Below are 14,723 nucleotides of genomic sequence, written 5' to 3'. Positions count from 1 at the left end.
TACATATTTTTAAGCATGTTATGGGTATGCTTGTCATTGGCAAGGACTAGGAAGTTTTTTAGGATAAGAAAAAACAGAATAGAGCTAAGCACAGGCAAAATCCTAGAGGAAAACCTGGTTCAGTCTGCTTTCCAAAAGACACTGGGAGAGAAATTCACCTTTCAGCAGAACAATAACCTAAAACACAAGGCCATATACACACTTGAGTTGCTAACCAAGACGACATTGAATGTTCATGAGAGGCCTAGTTACAGTTTTGACTTAAATCGGCTTGAAGATCTATGGCAAGACTTGAAAAATGGCCGTCTAGCAATGATCAGCAACAAACTTGACAGAGCATGACAAATTTAAAAAAGGAAAATTTGCAAATATTGTACAATCCATGTGTGCAGCCCAAAGACAGAAAACTCTACCAGAGGTTGCTAAAACGTCTTTCCTCAAAACATTTTGTGATGGACTTGGGGCGCATGTACACACACTTGAACTCGCTCTCCTGCCCCGGTGCTTATTGCGTATGCAGACAAACTGATCCACCGCATGAACCTCATCATCACTCCAACGAGATCTAGGATCCAAATTCACAGTGTGTCTGCCTTGATGTTCATGAATCACTTGGTTAGGGTGCTGTCCTTTCAGCAACACGATTCGAAGTGCGCTCAAATTGCTTAAAATAACCCTCATCAAGATCTGCTGCCTACACCTAATAGTCATACTCATCACTTATTATTATCATTATTACAAATACAAGATTATCACTTCTCACAATGGTGCTTGTTTAGTAAAGTTAGGTCAAAGCTGAATCAATGTCTTGCAAGATCACATAATTATTAATTTTGTATTTTACATAACAGAACCAAATAATAGCATATACATAGCGTAGTAGGCCTATAATATGTTACACCAAAAAACCCTCCTCAGCAGGGCCGATCCATGCTGTTCTGCCGTTCTAGTTGGTTCTGAATGAAAGTTGAAAATAAGTCATTTATAAACCTCTATGTTTGGACCAAATCAAGGCTGGTCCTGACCGGACAAAATCTGAACCAAACATAGAAGTCTATGATTGGTTCAAATTTGGTCCGGATCGGACCAAAAATCAATGTCCGTGGACGTTGAAATCAAGGCCTGTCTGGACCGCACCAAATCTGAACCAAACATGACATACAGTTACAGTCAAAGGTTTGGACACACCTACTCATTGAAGGGTTTTTTATTTATTTGTACTGTTTTCTACATTGTAGAATAATGTAGAAGTCATCAACACTATGAAATAACACCTAAAGGCAAAGGGCTGCAACTTTGAGGAATATAAAATATATTTCGAAATACTGTATAAATCTAAAATACACTTTTTTGGTTCCGTCATTATTCCATATACTGTATGTTATTTAATAGTTTTGATGTCTTCACATTTATTCTACAATGTAGAAAATAGCAAAAAAATAAAGAAAAACCCTTGATTGAGTAGGTGTGTCCAAACTTTTGACTGGTACTGTATATGATTGGTTCAGAGATGGTCCGAACCAGACCAAATACCAATGTCAGTGGATGTGGAAACCAAGGTTCAGTCTGTACTGCACCAAAAAATGAAGTCCAAAAGGCGTTGCCGTCAGTCTGAGCTTACAGAGGTGTAGCCTACGGTGTTGCCTGAAATTTTACCTAACCTCGCTTAGGGCCACCAAAAGGCTAGAGGGGGCCACTGGAGGGAGGAGAAAAGAAGTTTCAAACTGAACTTTCCAACCTGGAAGGCATCTAACAAACGTATTAGCCAATGTTTTAACTTCATCCTGACTTGTTCCAGTTGATCAAATAATTCCCTGAAATCATTGTCTGAATCTACTGCTGTAGATTTAGTCGTGTTATTACAAAAGACCCAGATAGTGCAACTCTGCCACATGAGGTCTGTCTGCAGGTCACTGCAGAGAGAGAAGCATGTTGACTTATTAAAACCTCTTGTCAGTACACTGGGGCAGTACCGAATTGCATATAGTACGTTTCTAAGGATCTGGGGCAGCCTATTAGTAAAGAACAGTCATTGGCTGATTCTCTTACAGTATATGAACGAGCCGACCTCTCTCTGTACACTGGCCAGGCACATTATGTAACAGCATGTCCCTTTTCCATCATTTTCCAATAGGGAATGACCTTGAGTTAAAACCCAGGACAATATCAATAGCCATATATACATGAATAAATGCTTAGTAGCTGTACTATAGGCCTACATAAAATCCCTATCTATGACATGTGTCACAAGCACTGCAGGTCTTGCAATCATGACCTCTTAGCACCACCACAAACAAGAGCATGGCTTCAAGAAAATATATCCGTTTCAGATGTTTAAACATAATATGATATAAACACATTGTACAAAAAATATCTCAATTTTAAAAAACGTTTTTCATTGTTTTGGATTGTTTCTATCGTTATTTCACCACACATGCTTTGTTTCTAAACTATTATCATCGGCCAAATGGTTCCCTGCGTGCAGCCCAGCAAGCGCAAGCGCATACCGACCTGCCAGTCGCAGGGCAGCATCTCCTCAACACATCAGAACCACAGTGGAGGAAAGCTGAGAGGAAAATGCCATATTACAGCTGCATTTAAAAATGTAATATATTGCATTTGACAAATTAATGAAAACTACACCACACACACCTCTAACTGGATACTATTGATATGTAGCCTTTTTCTTGTTGGACTCCTGATACTAACCCACTCCCTCCCCATACAGTACCAGGCTATTTGTTTGGGTCCCAAAGTGCCCTAACTGACGTAATTGTTTTCTATAGCCTAAATGACAAAATTAGGATTTGTAGTCATACTGATGATCCATTATGATTTAGCATCTTCAGAAGATGGGGCATGCTTCCCCGATGTTAATGCTGCAAAGGTCTTTATTTATTTCCAACTTTTTTAAAGACAACTAACCTAACTGTTAAATACATTATACTGCATACTATGCAGTTGTATCTAGCAATGAATGACGTATCTATACAAATCATAATGGAATAGAGGAAGGGTTTCCCTAATGCATTTGACTATTATCCACAATAAAGAAAACATATTTACCTTGAAAGAGTTCGAAGTTAATGGGGCTTTGCGCTCTTCTTCAGAGTGGGTTATGTGCGGACAGAAACGCTATCAGTCAAACGTTTACTTTTCTTTTCTGTCGACCCCTGTGGCGAGGTTTTCTTGGGAAGAAATGAGCCTAGTCGAAATTCACTGATGCAGTTCCCGAGGATGCTACAAGCCAGCAGGACCTTCTACACACACTAATACACTCGCTGAGGATACAACGAAGTGCAGCGTCAGAGCGTGTGCATCACGACTCTCTCTTTCTCTCTCTCTCTCTCTCTCTCTCTCTCTCTCTCTCTCTCTCTCTCTCTCTCTCTCTCTCTCTCTCTCTCTCTCTCTCTCTCTCTCTCTCTCTCTCTCTCTCTCTCTCTCTCTCTCTCTCTCTCTCTCTCTCTCTCTCTCTCTCTCTCTCTCTCTCTCTCTCTCTCTCTCTGTCTGTCTGTCTGTCTGTCTGTCTGTCTGTCTGTCTCCCTCACACAGAGTGGTTGATGCATGCAAAAGACTACTGTTTTGGTGGGGTGCTTTTTGAGTTAGCGCAAGATGAGGAAAGAAACAAGCCTTCTGCTGCACCTATGTTATGCAGAACTATGAAGTAGAATGAGCAGGTGGATTTTGATGTGGATTAAATGTGCAGTCTCACGAGGGTCATTGTCAACAGATATAGGCTATGCTGTGAAAATAAAATGCCTACGGCATGCAATCAATCTGCTAACATATAGTGATTATATATCTGCCAGCAATTGCTATCCAACCAGTCCTACTTTCAACAGAAACAACAGCAATTGATTTGAAAGGGAAAGTGGGATACCTAATCAGTTGTACTACTGAATGCCTGAATCAGAGAGGTGAATCAGAGAGGTGCGGGAAGCTGCCTTAATCGACATCCACGTCTTCGGCGCCTGGGGAACAGTGGGTTAACTGCCTTGCTCAGGGGCAGAACAACAGATTTTTACCTTGGAACAAGTGATGATGTAACTAAGCATTTCTTTATGCTTTTCTTTTTTAGGCTACCAAAATTTGGGCTGCTTATCTATCCTATTCTCATAGCATATCTGGTGTAACCAAGGGCCTAGTTTCACTCACCGATGCTTGTTTTTGCGCCAAACAGCTGGTGGCAGCAGCATCAGCACTACACAAACTATTTGTAGGCCAAGAAACTATTTGTAGGCCTATTTGGTGAAGCTAGCTGAAGTTAGCTTGCTAGGCTAGCTAGTACGTTCTCAAAGTTGTCTGAGAAGCCAAGTGACCTTGCTAGCGAATCTGTCTAAAACGGCTCATAACTGTGGCACCTCCCAGCTAACAACAAACGTTCCCACAATGTTTGAGAACACTCCCTTAAGAGGTTCAATAGGAATGTTCCCGTGATGTGCAAGAAATGTTTCCAAGAGACCATTTCCTTAATGTCAAATAGAACTTACCCAGAACATGGTAACCATGTTCCCAGAACTAACGATATTATTGTCCTAGACACGTTTCATGGGAACGTTGCAAGAACATTAATAATGTGTCCAGTTTTCTGTGGCTTAGGAGAATATTCCAGCAACGTCCCACCAAACATACACAGAACAATTGATGTTACTACCAATGTTCCTGTACAGATTTCACTCGGTTTCCCAAACTAAACACTGGGTAGCTGCAGGAATAAGGTTGGAGAACCCATGGCATACAGAGTACTGGGTAGCTGCAGGAATAAGGTTGGAGAGCCCATGGCATACAGATTACTGGGTAGCTGCAGGAATAAGGTTGGAGAGCCCATGGCATACAGAGTTTGGGTGGGACATCACCTGTCGGGCAGCGAGAGCATGCTCCTTAAACAGTGTTTTATGAGTGAAGTGAAATAAGTGTTGTTATATTTATTTCTCAGCTGCTCCTAAACCCGATGTAGCCTACAATAGAAGTTCAATGTCTTACCTGTGTTGAAATGTTTTCCAAACACATAGCTTTGTCTAGCCTACTTGGGCACCACGTCCCAACATTTCCCACTCTCCCACAACAAATAGCCTGAAGCCACAGGGCTGTTCTCGCAGGCTCTAATTCCCTATGTGGGAGCATTGCGAACCATAAGTCAGGATTTTTAACCTGGCTACATGTACATTGAATAACACAGCAGCTTTTTGGTATGTTTTGTTATTTTGGTGTAACAAAAACTCTACGACGAAGTTGCCTCTTTTACAATGGGGGTCAATTGGAAAGAATGTTGGTTTTCCACAATTTGTGGGCGTGGTCGAGGGCAATTTATTATTATTATTACGTGAATATTGACTGGTACTATGTTCTAAATAAGTTCTGTCTGACATCAAGGGAATGGTCTCTTGGAAACAGTCTTTGCACATCGCAGGAACATTCCTATGAAAACACTAGGTAATGACATAAAGAGACTCTTAAGGGAACGTTCTCTAAATTTGTGTGAACGTTTGTTGTTAGCTGGGTATATCTTTGGTTCTATACTATTAGTTATCTCCTAGCAACACTGAACAAAAATATATATTCTACATGCAACAATTTCAAAGATTTTACTGAGTTACAGTTCATATAAAGAAATTAGTCAATTGAAATAAATTCATTAGGCCCTAATTTATGGATTTCACATGACTGAGAATACAGATATGTATCTGTTGTCTACCGAACTTTTGGCATACTACCTATGTATGTCCATACTATGAACAATAAGCATAATATATACTCAATTTACATCACACATAGTACGGTTAGTGCGGTTAGTATGAGTATTCAAACACAACCTATATGTATATCATCAACGATATTAAAATAAGAAGCTACAAAATATTCCCTTTGCTTTTAAATCATGTGAAATGTATCTTTGATATGCTAAACACTCTTTATAGACAACATGTCTTATTCAATGTGTGTTCTCAGAATAAAAACATGGGTTGACAGTAAATCTGTCTTCGCTTTAGGTTTAGTGGATGATAAAGGAATGGATAAACACACACAAGATAGCTGTTTTCCGTTTGAGGGAGATGATGCTCCTTTGTCTCCTAAATGACCACGGACAGATTGCACAATAACAAACAAACACAGTGGCAAACCCCATTTCGACTTCGCACAACTGTTGAGTTTCCGGAGCATTGCCGGTTTCACGTCACTTCAGAATAGACCTTTTCTTCAGGACGATAAAACATATGGAGTTGAATTTGTCAAACACACAGATATGTCAAATACACATTGACAGGATTTCATTGTGAAGAAATGGGAACAGGGGAGAGTAAAGCTCTCAGAGATAATCAGGCAAGTGCAGGATTGTGTGTAGTCAGTCCTTACATTACAGAAGTAGACGCTCAAGGCCTACGTCAAGGGGAAGATGAGAGCAGCATCCATTTAGTCAAACAGGCACGTCTTCCTACAGCGTTCACCCTAGAGATCTCACACTTCTGATGACACATCAACTGATACATCCTCAAGTCATGGTTTCAATCAGTCTGGGAAATCACTTGAATGGACTCTCACCGGTACTAGTCCCTCGGCAGATAAAGCAGCAGTGACAGAACAAAATGGTGACAGCCACAACCCAGTAACCGACCACAGCTCAAGTGTGAGTGACGGCTCTGAAGAACCTGATTACACCTGTGAAAGCCTACCATTTACAGCATAGCTTCAGTATAGTCTCTGCTGAAGGTGAAAACAATCATCAGATTCAGAATGAGGAAGAACATGGATTTAATCAAAGTATCAGCAATGAGAAAGAGGCCGGGAATTACTCATTACCCAGTGATTACAGAGACGTCTTTACAGGAGGGGGGGTTGGTAAGGGAAATGTAGCCAGATTGGAGAAGTGATAGAAAATGCAAATGTTTTTGATAGAGAAGGAAACGCCCAAGTTAACAAGGAGGACTTCATGCATAATGACAGCTCTGCCACAGCTGAGACAGTAGTTGAATCTGTAGATGGCTCCGTCGTCACTTGTTATGCGGTATTAGACAGTACTATGCTGAGTGATGGGGCTGCGATCAATATGCTTCTGAAGCACAATGGTCTCTGTGAAGCGATGTGGGGTCACGCTGTTGGCACGGTGACAGCTGAAACTTTGTGTGAACTGGGTGATTATTACAACGCAACACAGAAACTGCCCGTGTCAACTGTCCTCAGTCAAGAGCCAGCTGATGTTGATCGCAACGAGTTTAGCCGAACATGCAGTTTGCTGTGACGTTGACAGAGTGTCATTAGAAACCTCTGATAGGACTGCAGATATTGGATCATCTCAACCAGTTGAAGAAAGTACGTCAGGAATGCTACGTTGGAGCTCGTCGTTGTGATGCTCAACATGGAACCTAACTCAAATGTGAAGATGAGGACACCTGTCAGTTATCGGTGGAACAGCTAGGGGGATCCATTATTGAGAGACACCTCTCAGCAGCACTCCTGGCCCTGAAGAGAGTTCTGATGCTGAAGAGGGAAGTGAAACTAGTTCTGACACAGCAAAACACATGTGTGAGGAATGGGACCCGGCTGGCCAGGTTCCTACCAATCGAGACTACCTAAAGACACGAGACTGTTCTTTTTCCATCTGAGTGTGCAGTTCTGGATGGAATAACGGTGGAAAATAGTGACAATGTTACAGAAACTGACCTGCATGTTGATTCAGTGGACCAGGAGTGATACCTAGAAGTCACATGGTTAACACAGGTATCATAGGAGTATTGACTGGTGAGTGGATCAACAACTGGGCTGAAAGAGAACAACCTACCAATACTCCACCTTCCTGTAGAAGCTACACCTGGAACTGTTATCTTGCAGGCTGCCAAGGAGGGTCCTGCGTTTGGTCACAATGACAGAACAGAAGCACTACTCAAGATTGAAAACCATCATGCTGTCCCTTTCACCTCAGTACCCAACAATGCTGTCGTCCCAGGATCAGATTCAAACCCAGAGGATGACACAGTACGGAACTGAGAGGAGGACCGATCAGCCTCAGTCATGCCATCTGTGGCACATATCCTGTCTGACTGTGTGCCCGTTGGGTTTGAAACGTTCGACAATATCCAGCTCTCTCCCCTTGACACCAATAACCTGGAGCGCAGCCCTCTCCACAGCAGTTTGCCCAGTGAAGCGTTTCAAACTGAGTTCCAACTTCACAGTGCTGGTGGCACTATGCCATCAGGAGAGCGTTAACAAGGACACATCAGAGGAAGTAGAGGACCAACGCCAAGAGAAAGCTGAGGAGGGCTTTTTCAACTGTGGAAAAACCAGGTTAAATGAAGTCCCTGTCCCCGACTTTATCTCACCCCAAATCTCCACTCCATCAGTGAGTCCAGAAAAGCCTGGCCAGACTTCTACTCTTCTCTAAGGAACTTCCGAGTTTGATTCTCCCCCTCAGACAACCCCCCCCCCCACTTTCACCTCTGACATCCACATCTATCCAGTCTCTGAAACCCATGACTTCCCAGAGTTTGAAATGAAGGAGAGGTTCGACATGGTCATGGAATAGCTCTGCTTGTGTTTCGAGATCAGTGACGGGCCAAGTGAGAATTCATCCGAAGAAGCAACATCTGCACTGTGGAGCTTTAGGGATCCTGGAGCTGAGGACAACCCTGCTTTAAATAACCTGAGTGTTTCTATGGAATTTATTACGGCTGCTGTATGACAAACTCATTTCCCCCTGGGGATTAATAAAGTATTATCTCATCTGTCATCTTCTAGACAGAGCAGTAGTGACCGTCCAAGCAGCCAGGATGCAAGCACATCACTGGGTGATGACGACCACAGACTGAAAATATATCAAGCTGAACCAGAAACTACATGTACCGCTGGGGGCCTTGACTGTGAGTAGGAGGTGTCTCTTGAATGCAGCCATCACGGCACAGAAGGAGAGAAGTTCATGTACTCTTCAGTCAAGCATAAAGGTTGGTGTGATTTGTAATTGAGCAAAAGGCCTTGGTCTGATACTTCACTCATTCGTTAACTGTCTTGCATAACGACGTCTCAGAAAACAAGCTAATTGATGTAACCCTAACAAGAACGATCACTGAGTAGTTAGGATTGTACTTTTATTTATTTTTTGCATCAATCAGACACAAATATATATATTTTTTTGTCACATCTTGTGTACATTTTTAGACAATCAATACATGTTCCAAAATTACTTACAGCTATGGCATTACAACACTATCATAGAAATATGTTTTGTGGGGACAGTGATAGTCTATCTCAGGAATTAGCAACTGGCGCCATGCGGCCCCCTTTGGAAGGCCCTCGGATCAATCCCCCCTCCCAATTAGTATTATTATTTTTCAGAACTCAGTCGGGGTCTCAACTTACTGTTGCAGGTAAAAATAGTAGAATACACAAGGTGCAATTTAAAAATGTGGTTGTGCATCAGCAGTTTTTCTCTTCTTATGTCAGTCACTCAATTATCCCATGTCAGCTATATTTTTTTTCATTGTTAAGTTAGTCTAGCGGCCAGCTATCTAAACTTGGTAATCATGGTCGAATTACCGATCGGGGGGCCCCCATTGATTTTGTTAGTCAGTGTATTCACAGATCTCAAAGGATGCCAGGCTTCCCTGAAACATTTACCAAGAAAAAAAGAAAAAAACATATAAAATAATTTATCTTTCATCTCTCTGCGTTTCATCATTTTCCTTCAATTCGCAAGAAGCTGAATGTATCTCACCAGAGAAAGCATCCGAGTGAGGGAAAAGCGCCCCTCCTTCTACGTATGTGTAGCCCATCTATCTGATGCTGTCTGGTCAAAAAGAATATCATGTTGTTGCCGCCTGTAGCATTGAATGTAAGTGAAGCCAGTGAGCATTTGGCCTCCCTTAATAAAAAATCAATAATAATAATAGCCAATCAGCGTTGAGCTAAACTGAGTGAGCTCAATTGTGGATGGTCCTGGAGCACCAAAAAACAATGTCAAGGGAAGGTGATTTGGTGATGTTGAAATGTTCAATTTGAAATGGTGTTGAAATAGTGGAGGCAGCTCCTGTTATCTTTTCGACTTGCGGTAACTCTCCGTGGTTCTAAATCAATGGTTGTTTAGTTGTCAAAAAATGTCATTAACTTGCTTGACCATGCTGTATGCAGGTCATGTAACTGTTTGTTACATGCAATATGATTTGTGGACTTCACCGGACAGATGTTGCTCTCTGGTTTTGTGATGAAACAAAGGTGTGTTTGAATTTATTCTGCCACTGTGTCTTGTTGTTGTCTCGGCCATTAGGCATATATATCACATTGTCAAGGCAGATGAACTAGCAGGTTATAGAGCAAACAACGTAATTATCACAACACATAGGTTGTAAAATGCCTTTTTTAATTTGTTGGCTTCCCCAGTGATTTTACCCACACACTGCTAATGTTAGTCAGTCTCACTCAGATATTTTGTTAAAACCTACAAACATTTCTCTACACCCTATGGAAAAATAAGTAGAATTGCATGAAATGAATTGTGAAATTGCTAAATCTTCTCTCTACCCCATGGCAACATGTATAGAATTGCAGCAAAGTTGCTTTAAAGCTGCAAAATGTAACTTTGTTGGCATTCCGACCAAATTCCCTGTAACGATACTCTAAATCCTCCTCCTCCTCAGACGAGGAGAGGAGAGAGGGATCTGAAGACCAATATGCAGCGAGGTATGATGACATGATTTATTGATTTAAACAAAACACGACATAGACAGAAAACGAACTATACTTGAATAACTACAAAACAACAAACGACGTAGACGCACCTGAACATAAGAACTTACGTATAACGAAGAACGCATGAAAACAGGAACAGACTACATAAACCGAACAAACAAAACCGAAACAGTCCCATGTGGCGTAACATCACACAGACACAGGAGACAACCACCCACAAACAAACAGTGTGAAAACACCTACCTTAATATGGCTCTCAATCAGAGGAAATGAAAACCACCTGCCTCTAATTGAGAGCCATATCAGGTCACCCTTAAACCAACATAGAAACAGAAAACATAGACTGCCCACCCAAACTCACGTCCTGACCAGCTAACACATACACAAACTAACAGAAAACAGGTCAGGAACGTGACATAACCCCCCCCTCAAGGTGCGTACTCCGAACGCACCACCAAAAGTCTAGGGGAGGGTCTGGGTGGGCATCTGACCACGGTGGTGGCTCCGGCTCCGGACGCTGTCCCAATCCCACCATAATAAATCCCCGCTTCTGTGTCTTCCTCAAGGTGGCGACCCTCGCCACCGACCTTGGACTGGGAACCCTAGACATGGGTCCCGCTGGATTTAGGGGCCGCCCCGGACTGAGGGACGGCAGCTCCGGACTGAGGGACAACACCGGGACAAGGGGCAACACCGGGACAAGGGGCAGGTCCCGGCTGATAAACTCTGGCAGATCCTGGCTGGCTGGCTCTGGCGGATCCTGGCTGGACGGCTCTGAAGGCTGGTCCTGGCTGGACGGCTCTGAAGGCTGATCCGGTCTGACGGAAGGCTCTGGCTGATCCGGTCTGGCGGAAGGCTCTGGCTGATCCGGTCTGGCGGAAGGCTCTGGCTGATCCGGTCTGGCGGAAGGCTCTGGCTGATCCGGTCTGGCGGAAGGCTCTGGCTGATCCGGTCTGGCGGAAGGCTCTGGCTGATCCGGTCTGGCGGAAGGCTCTGTAGGCTCTTGGCAGACGGGCGGCTCTGTAGGCTCTTGGCAGACGGGCGGCTTTGCAGGCTCATGGCAGACGGGCAGCTTTGCAGGCTCATGGCAGACGGGCAGTTCAGGCGCCGCTGGGCAGACGGGCAGTTCAGGCGCCGCTGGGCAGACGGGCAGTTCAGGCGCCGCTGGGCAGACGGGCAGTTCAGGCGCCGCTGGGCAGACGGGCAGTTCAGGCGCCGCTGGGCAGACGGGCAGTTCAGGCGCCGCTGGGCAGACGGGCAGTTCAGGCGCCGCTGGGCAGACGGGCACACCTGTAGGGAGGAGACGGAGAGACAGCCTGGTGCGTGGGGCTGCCACAGGACCCACCAGGCTGGAGAGACCTACAGGAGGCTTGATGTTAAAAGGCACCTGAAGGACCGGGCTGTGGGGGAGCACTGGAGCTCTGGTGCGCAGCCTTGGCACCACTCCCCCATGCTGGCATACTACTTCAGCCCGTACCCTCCAGAGTGCAGGCACAGGTTGAACCGGGCTGTGGATGAGCACTGGAGATCTAGTGCCTACTACGCGCACTTCTCCCTTAGGCTCCACTCCCACATTTGCCCGGTACGAGCGGAGCGTAGGCATAGGACGCACTGCACCCTCCCAGCGCCCCGGAGACACAGCACGCAGAGCCGGCGCAGGATACCCTGGACCGAAACTGCGTACCGGAGACCAGACGCGCTGAGCAGGCACAATACGCCCCGGCTGGATGCCCACACTCACTTGACACTTTCGGGGGGCTGCCCTATAGCGCACCAGGCTATGGGCACGCACTGGCGACACCGTGCGCTTAACCGCATAACACGGTGCCTGACCAGTGACGCGTTGCTTATAATAAGCACGAGGAGTGCGCTCAGGTCTGCTACCTGGCTTAGCCACACTCCTCTCTAGCCCCCCCCCCAAAAAATTTCTGGGGTTGCCTCTCGTACCTGTCCCGCTGCCGTGCTGCCTCCTCAAATCGCCGCCGCTCAGCACTCGCTTCCTCCAGCTCAGCTTTGGGGCGGCGATACTCCCCAGCCTGTGCCCAGGGTCCTTCTCCATTCAAGATCTCCTCCCATGTCCATGAATCCTGGGATTTCTGCGGTTGCTTTCGCTGCCCTTTTCCCCGCTGCTTGGTTCTGGTAATTTGGTGGGTGGTTCTGTAACGATACTCTAAATCCTCCTCCTCCTCAGACGAGGAGAGGAGAGAGGGATCTGAAGACCAATATGCAGCGAGGTATGATGACATGATTTATTGATTTAAACAAAACACGACATAGACAGAAAACGAACTATACTTGAATAACTACAAAACAACAAACGACGTAGACGCACCTGAACATAAGAACTTACGTATAACGAAGAACGCATGAAAACAGGAACAGACTACATAAACCGAACAAACAAAACCGAAACAGTCCCATGTGGCGTAACATCACACAGACACAGGAGACAACCACCCACAAACAAACAGTGTGAAAACACCTACCTTAATATGGCTCTCAATCAGAGGAAATGAAAACCACCTGCCTCTAATTGAGAGCCATATCAGGTCACCCTTAAACCAACATAGAAACAGAAAACATAGACTGCCCACCCAAACTCACGTCCTGACCAGCTAACACATACACAAACTAACAGAAAACAGGTCAGGAACGTGACATTCCCATTGAATTTTCTATGGCTCCCTTTCTTAAGTTTTGTTTTTGCGTCTTTTACTTTCGGTTTTGTACACAAGCTTCAAACAGCTGAAAATACAATATTTTTGCTTATGGAAAATATATTTCACAGCGGTTTAGATAGTACAATGATTCTCTACATGGTTGTTTTGTCACCTAAACTGAAATCAGGCGAACTATTAGAATTTTAGCAACCAGGAAATGACGAAGCGATTTCTGCGTAGTGCTTCATTTGGGTACGCAGACCCACGAGCAACTGCGGCCCCTCATGATAAATTCAAATTGTTTTTGTGGCCCCCACCCTATCAAAGTTACCCATCCCTGGTCTATCTTATCTTAACATGAACGCCTTAACATGATGGTTTTGTTATTGGACTGGCAATGTTTGTGTCTACCCCAGGGAGCAGAGGTACGCACGCACGCACGCACGCACGCACACACACACACACACACACACACACACACACACACACACACACACACACACTATAGAAATGAGAGTTAATAGCAAGCCACTCTCAGGGAGTCTTTTGTAAAAAAATATATATATATTTGTTGAAGGAGTTTCAGTCATTGTTACTGAGGACTTTTACTCCTCTTGGAACATCAGGCTATGAAGAGCAGCTCTCTAACATATGTGGCCCAGTAATTGGAGTTAGACCTAGATATTGTACACGGCAGGGTGTACAGGTAGCCTGTTCATACACATATAAGTACAGTACAGTATACGATTTGTATCCTTATCTTGCCTTCAGAAATTTGCCTACAGAAATTTTCATCCTATAGCTCTAACTCCAAAAAGTTTTGGGACACTGCACTGAGACTAGGCAACACGGTCACCTCCGATAAATCCATGATAATCGAAAATTCCAATAAGCATTTCTCTACGGCTGGCCATGCTTTCCTCCTGGCTACCCCAACCCCGGCCAACAGCTCCGCACCCCCCGTAGCTACTTGCCCAAGCCTCCCCAGCTTCTCCTTCACCCAAATCCAGATCGCAGATGTTCTGCTGGGCTAGACAATCTGGACCCTCTCTTTGTAAAATTATCCGTCGCCATTGTTGCAACCCCTATTACCAGTCTGTTCAACCTCTCTTTCGTATCGTCCGAGATCCCTAAAGATTGGAAAGCTATAGGTCTATAACAGTTTGGGTCTAGAGTGTCACCCCCTCTTCAAAGGGGGTGACACTCTAGATCCAAACTGTTATAGACCTATATCCTGCCCTGCCTTTCTAAAGTCTTTGAAAGCCAAGTTAATAAACAGATCACTGACCATTTCGAATTCCACCGTACCTTCTCCGCTGTGCAATCCGGTTTCCGAGCTGGTCATGGGTTCACCTCAAGGTACTAAACGATATCATAACCGCCATCGAT

At 44.5% G+C, this 14,723-nt stretch overlaps 1 protein-coding gene across 1 annotated transcript in view; it reads right to left on the bottom strand.

Moving 5' to 3' along the window:
• LOC129817249 (visinin-like protein 1) overlaps nt 1-3,320 on the bottom strand; it is a 60,922-nt gene extending 57,602 nt beyond the window's left edge. The window contains exon 1 of the mRNA XM_055872304.1: nt 3,067-3,320. The gene's annotated coding sequence lies outside the window, so the exon portion shown is untranslated. The remainder of the gene's footprint in view (nt 1-3,066) is intronic.
• Between the last annotated feature and the right edge of the window lie 11,403 nt (nt 3,321-14,723).

Source organism: Salvelinus fontinalis, chromosome 20 (genome assembly GCF_029448725.1).
Source record: "Salvelinus fontinalis isolate EN_2023a chromosome 20, ASM2944872v1, whole genome shotgun sequence".
Lineage (NCBI taxonomy): Eukaryota > Metazoa > Chordata > Actinopteri > Salmoniformes > Salmonidae > Salvelinus > Salvelinus fontinalis.
Note: the sequence above shows the minus strand (reverse complement) of the source record. Positions and strands in the feature narration are given on the sequence as shown.